Raw genomic sequence first — 7,536 nt, 5'->3', positions numbered from 1 at the left:
AGGCTATCAGCACCACCAACCCCCAGGTAGGATATGTGTGACCTTGCTCAAGCATTCCTGGATGCCCAAGGACAAAGAAAATGACAGAAAACAAATAGTTAAACTGATAGGGTCTCCATCAGTTTGCAAATGTCTTAGTAAATTATAAGAAAAAGGCAATCTCATTAATAACTTAATCTCCAGAAACCTATAAACTCAGTTTCCTGAGCCCAAACATCACTCTTCCCTGCATAGTGATGTGGGGAATAAAGAAAAAAATGGCAGATAAAATTAAATTTCCTTATAACCTGAAGCCCACTGACAAATATTTGAGGCAAATACAGAATATAACCTTTCTCTCAGAATTCCCTACTGTCTTAATGTTAATGCTTTGCTAGAGGGAAAAACAACCTTAGCTTGACAATAGCTAGGTTTTCAGTAATCTGTGAATTTTTAGCATAGGAAAATCTCTTCAGCAACTTCCCTTTTGACTTTACCTCCCCCAGCTCCATAGTATATAAGGAACCCACTCCTCACAACCCCAGTGTAGCTCTTTCTGACCACAGATCCTGTCCCGGTGCTTTAATAAAATCACTTTTTTGCACCAGACACATCTTCAAATATTCTTTCTTGGCCATCAGATCCAAATCCCATGAACCCCACTACTACCCCAAAACTTCATCAGTTTACTACTAGTCATTTACTTTTAGGTTTCAATCACAATCTCTTCAGAAAGTTCAAATGCAGTATGACTAACAAAATCATCTTTGCAAAATAGGCAAATACATTCAATTTTTGAGCAAGATGGCCTTAGCATTCCTCTCAGCTTGATTAATCTTTAGATAGGTTTATTCCTAACTCTAGATCTCTGAGCTATCTTTTCTCAGAGCATTTATTTTAGAAAGTTTCCAGTAGTAAGTATATTCTCTACCCCTTTGAAATGCAGATCTTCTCTCAAGAACATAGAGGCTCATCCTTTTGAAATGTAGCCATCAAGAACTGTCCCTATTTTCCAATTTCTGCAGAATAGGAGCCAAACTACATTAGGTGCCCAACAGCAAACACAGATGGCCTAAGCACATGGACCAACTTTCCCTTCCAGTGGCCTCCACTACTTTTCCACTAGCTCGCCACAGCTCTTCAAAATTCTCTCAAGTTTTGTTACTGTTGGATTGATTTTAATCTCTCTCCTTAACTGCAATATTTTAAATTAAGTTATCCTTGCCTTTTCAATCCATCTGATGCAATTTTTCTTTGATACTGCTTCCCATACTTGCAAGGATGCAAGCTAAATACTGGGCCAGATTCACCTGTTCCTTGTCTCCAATAACCAGTCAACACTGGTCCAGTGAATTTAGCCTCTGAAAATCTCAAATAGGTTCTTTCCTACTCATGCCTATTTTCATTCTCCCTGTTCAGTACAGAACCACTCCTTGTCTAGAGGGCTGAAAAATCTTGGCAAAAATTTCCCTACTTCCAGCTTATCTCACTTATAATCAATTCTATTTCTCTGACTCAAATTGCTTTTCTGAAAACAAAATCTATTATCTTGTCACTCCCCTTTCTCAGTATTTCTGATGACTCTCCACTGGCTGTAAAGTCAACAGTCCTGAGAACCGTGTGGTGGTTTGTGCTCTGTCACTTGCTCATTTTGAATCCTGTTTCCCAGAATCCTGCTTCACTGCATGGCTCTCTGTACGGTATAGTAGACCACAAGTTAATTTTGAGCAAACTTTGGAAGGCAGAAGGAAAATAGCAGGAAGTGAAGAAGCAGGCAAACCTCTCTGAAGGTTAACATGGTTAGATAAGCTGATGTGCAAACACAGAAGTACTGTCCTTCTTCTGTCCTTATTCTACTCCATTCTAAAACCAGTCTTTTTTTGTGATTGCCACTCCTGTTAAACAATAGCAGTCAGTAGCTATCCATGTGGGAAAGCCTTCTATATCCCTCTCCACCAGCTTCATTTCATGGTCCTACTGGACATGGTCGTCTTCTCAGATTGGCCTGTAAACTCTGACATATCCACACATGCCAGTGTTTCTGGAGGGCTAGTTAGTGACCTCACAATGATTCTTCAAATCCCCCTTCTTGATTCTTACTTCATCAGCTTTTTTCCCCCTTGCAGTTGAGAAAGGTCTATTACTGTAATACTGTTTCTTCATCTCTAATTAAACCTTAACTGAAAAAGATTAATTTAGGCCTAACTTTATCTCTACTTCTTCCAAAATCAAACATATTGCAACTACATGCATGGTTCTATTTGTGCTCTTCCCTCTACCTATAGTTCTGATTATGTTCTTCTTGCTTCTGTTTGGTGAACTCCCATACATCATTCAAGTTACCGATTTATATGCCACTTCCATGAAAACTTCTAACCATCCCAACCACTGATAGTATCATTTACTCTATTATCTGAATTCCATTCATAGTTTGCATCTGTAACTTGCTTCTGCTTTAATTATATCTATTTGCAAGTAAGGCATTACGATTTGGTTCAGTATCTGGACACTGATAACTTTTTTGGACAGTTTCTTATTTAAAATTGTTCCACCAGTATTAAGCACACTATTGGATTTTATATCTCTTTAGAAGTAAATTTTTTTAGGAGCACCTGGGTCACTCAATCAGTTAAGCGTCAGACTTCAGCTCAGGTCATGATCTCACAGTTTGTGGAATCCAGCTCTGTGTCTGGGTCTGTGCTGACAGCTCATAGCCTGGAGCCTGCTTCAGATTTTGTGTCTCCTCTCTCTGCCCATCCCCCCACTTGTGCTCTTTCTCTCTCTCTCTCTCAAAAATAAACATTTTTAAAAAGTTAAAAAAAAAAGTAGACTTTTTAAAGTATTTATAACTGCTAAAGTTTGTGGTAATTTTTTCTTCTTTGAATATAATATTTTATATGTACATACATTGTGGAATCACTGTTCTATATTCTTTGTTATGGTTATTTCTACCTGTTTCTGATCTCTTCTGCTAGATTAATAGCATTTGAATGAAATACATTGTATATATGCAGAGAATTTTTGAATCACTGAAATGTTCACAATATATATGTATACTGTTCACAATGATGTATATGTCTTGTATAGTTTAGTTCAATCATCACATTTAAATTAGACGATTAACTTTCAAAAGAAGACCACAAACACAGGAAACCTACAACTGATTAAAACTCTTAAAATGTTTTATTCTGTTTTCCCTAAGGTATAAACTACTCAGAAATTAAAATTATCCAGCTGTCAAGTTCTGAGCTCATTTATGGGTAGCACATATTCATCTAAGTAGAAAAGCTTTTTTATGGATGTTTGTGTTTTCACACATTACTGGTAAACAGTTAGGCTGCTTTAATTCCTACGCCTCCTTTAGGTAACAGATGTTGTCTATTGACCTTTGTTAACTACTTCACTAGGTGTGATTTCGTGGGTGGGCTGCTCAGATTTTCTGTTTGGCTCAGTGGCTTTATAAGTTTTTACTAAACCAGTTTTGACAAAAATCATACCCTTGATTTTAGATATACTGCCAAAACATATTTATTTATAATTAAATAGAAGTAGAAAAGAAGATTCGGGGCATGATGAAAAGCAGAGATCAAGAGGAACAAAAAAAAAAAAAAAAAAAAAATCCATTTTATCAGTGGTTTCCAACCTGTGGGCCTCTGATATGTAGAGAGCCATTAACTCACTACAAATGATGTATAAGTACAAACATTTATCAAGCGTCTTTTACAGATTATTTGAATAAAATTTTACATTCATGTATGTGTTTTTCAAAGTATATAAATACTATGTTGATAAATGTGATTAATTCAATATTACTTTGTTTAGAACTATATTTTTCATAATGTACTTTTTCAATATACAATTGCTGAAAGCAAAATTATTCCTTATGCAAGTCAATAAAAAGCTTACCCAAAACACATCCCTAAACTTTAATTGGCTAGAACCTACTGCTTTATGCAACTGAGATACATATGTTTCCCATGATCTGTGTAACTGAGTAGTATCTGCAAAGTGAAAATTATAAGTAGCAAATTATGTGTGTTTGTAAACTTCTACTTGTAATATCATACGACAGTGGCCCTTAAACATAATTTAAAAGAATAATGCAAAATAATACCGCCAAAAAATAATGCCAAAATACCTTCGCCATCTCCAGTTTAACCATCAATATCAAAACCCAGTGATCTTGCAATATTTGTACTTAGAGGGGTGTTAATGAATAATTATATCCAACGGAAATAGAGGTATGGGAACCAAATGAAAAATGAAAACAAGGCAGGCATTTTACAATATAATTTTTTAAATATTTTTATTTATTTCTAGGAGAGAGAGAGAGACAGGGTGAGCAGGGGAGGGTCAGAGAGAGAGGGAGATACAGTCTCTGAAATAGGCTTCAGGCTCTGAGCTGGCAGTCAGCACAGAGCCCAACGCGGGGCTCGAACCCACGAACCGCGAGATCATGACCTAAGTGAAAGTCGGACGCTTAACCGACTAAGCCACCCAGGCGCCCCATTACAATATAATTTTAAAACTTGTTTTTTACACCTTTGCCTTTTTTTAAGTCTTTGTTTTAGTTCTCAATATCAATGTTAAGGTCAATTTTTGTCTACTGTAGTAGGAAAATCCCGATAAATGTCTATAAACTTTGTTAGTCAATATTTCAGAAATGGTGTAGCAGTGGGCACATACCATGGATATATTGGTCCTATCATATATCATCTAGAAGCTACCAGTTAATAGTGATCAACTGGCCTCTTAAAGATGCAGAGTTGATGCTAGCTTGGTGAATGCTTCAGGTTGTACTAATGCCAAATATGTGGTGCTATACATGTTCCCAACAGGTATTACATATGGACCTGATAATCAAGCGTAGGAATGATAGTGTCATCTCATTAAATTAGATTAATTCTGGTAATTTATTATTTTTTTAAGTTTATTTATTTATGTTGAGAGAGAGAGAGAGAGAGGGAAGGAGGGAGCGAGAATGAGTGGGGAAGAGACAGAGAGACAGAGGGAGGGAGAGAATCCCAGGCTGGCTCTGAGCTGTGAACACATAACCCAATGTGGGGTTTGATTCCAGGTGATATCAAGACGTGAGCTAAAAGCATGAGTTCAACATTTAACCAACTAAGCCACCCAGGCCCCCTGAAATTTGTGCTTTTTATTCCCCAACTTTAGATTCCTTAATAAAGTGATTCATAGTTCAGTTTCATATCTGTCATTAATCTATCTGCTTTTTCTGAGAGTAAGACAGGTGAAGTACATGTGACTATAAAGAGGACCATGACTTCTACATATTTTAATTATTTGAGGATTATACCACAGAGGAGCCATGAAACCTGGAATATGATCCTATAATTTTCTTATTCTGATTGGATTTTGGCTTTCTCATGCAGAAAATCTAAAACTATAATATTATTAGCAGTGCTTTTAAAACTCATTTTAGTAGAAGTTTTATTCCTTTAGTTGAACTAAGGGATTAAGACACTTGATTCAAATTATTTTTGTTTTGTTTTATTTACAAATAAATTAAGCTAATAAAATGCACTCAATTTATTTTTTCTCTCAAAATATGTTTTTCTTTGGAACTTAGCACTGAGTTCTTCTATTTTATTTTTATTTATTTTGAGAGAGAGAGAGAGAGAGAGCACAAACAAGGGAGAGCAGAGAGAAAGGGGGCGGTTCTTCGGGCGCTATCAGCACAGAGGTTGGTGGGGGGCTCGATCCCATAAACTGTGAGATCATAACCTGAGCCAAAATCAAGAGTCAGCAGCTTAACCTGCTGAGCCACCCAGGCACCCTTCTTTTTTAGATTGTTAGATATAACAGTATCTGACTTACAAAAATTATATCCATGATTACCAAATGGATGTACTACATCAGTAATTCACAATGTTCTCCAGAGAGCACTGTGCCCTCCAGGCACTTCACCTTATGATCAACATGAGGGCAAACTAAAACTTGTAATCACCGTTTTTTCCAACCTAACATTTTAATATAAGCATGATCCCATTTGTTTCCATTTTTCACATTTTCCTGTATCACCTGGTAATGCCACAAGTTCTCCTAATGTAATGGCTAAAGGCTCATATATATTTATTTGTGGGAGTAATAATGCAAAATATTTATTTAAATAAATCACTTACTGATTTATAATCCTAAGTTTCAGGAGTTTTCCAAACAATGGGATACTTTTTATATAGAAATATGGAGAAAACTTGCTCCCTCATATCCAAACAAGATAATTTTTAAAGTACCATTTGTATTCAGATCGAACTTTTCAGAAGAAGCATTTTTGAGATTTACTGAGAAAGTGATTACAATAGATTGCTTTTCTTATGATGGCACATATATTATATGCATATAATTATATATATACACACATATACATATATATAATAATAAAATTTTAACATTTATTTAGCTTTAAAACAGCTGAATAGATTTCCCTTAATCTTTGAAGAACATTATCTCTGGATTGAACAGAAACATAAAAAGCTTATACTGAGAAAGAAATTTTAAGAAGTTTATGACCCAGATAGAGAATAATAAAAATGCTCTATGGTATCATTTTCTATCTCTAATACACATACTAGTAGAGATTTGAAGTATCTGCCCATGTTCTCATGTAACATGTGCCAACCATTTACACTGTATCCCTGATTCTACATAAACATAAACCTCTCCACAACTGTTACCTCCAGACTGAGTCAGCACATGTGTTCCAGTCTTTGTCCCAAACCCACGGAAGTTCCTCAGGGTGATGGAGAGGGAAACATTTAAGCACTTTCTAAATATGTTCTTAGAGAGGTTAGCCTCACATTCACTTCTAGTCTCTATGTAATTAACTTCAGTAGCCCCAAGTCACAGTGAGGATAAGCACCATGCCCCAGGTCAAATAATAATTGAGCACAGTACATTTTTCAAATAACCCCATCATTAACACATGCAATTTTTCTAAAGTCTCCTTCTGAGAAAGTCATTTCTCCTTCTTACAGATCTCAGAGGGGGTGAAAGTTGATCCTTATAATAATATTCAAGAGAACACAAAATCAATAATAATATTAAAGAGCACACACTGAATTTTAAGTGACCCTAATGTTTTCTTCAAAAACAATGAATGAGTAAGGCCTTATAATTGTGCAGAATGAGAGCTTATTACTGTGAATTTTTCTAAATCATGGCAACACTAGAAATTATCACTTAACATGGGATCTGGAACATATAAATGATTGGCCAAATAATCAAATGCCAGCAGCCTTCAAGGCAATTCTTTGTGTGTGTGTGTGTGTGTGTGTGTGTGTGTGTGTGTGTGTGTGATTTGTGTGTTTGTGTATACAACTTTTATATAACATATATATTATTCATACATAGCAAATAAAATATCTCATAAATATATCTAGACATATTTTATTATAGGTGTGATACGTGGTAAAAAGGAGAAATACAAGAAAACATAACAGGGAGTCTGAACATCTAGTTTAGTTTCTTGAGGGAATATCATTTAAGCTGAAAAGCAAAAGATGACATGAATAGTGGGGTACTGGGTGGCTCAGTCAG

Source organism: Crocuta crocuta, unplaced genomic scaffold (genome assembly GCF_008692635.1).
Source record: "Crocuta crocuta isolate KB4526 unplaced genomic scaffold, BGI_CrCroc_1.0 scaffold16, whole genome shotgun sequence".
Classification (NCBI taxonomy): domain Eukaryota; kingdom Metazoa; phylum Chordata; class Mammalia; order Carnivora; family Hyaenidae; genus Crocuta; species Crocuta crocuta.
Note: the sequence above shows the minus strand (reverse complement) of the source record.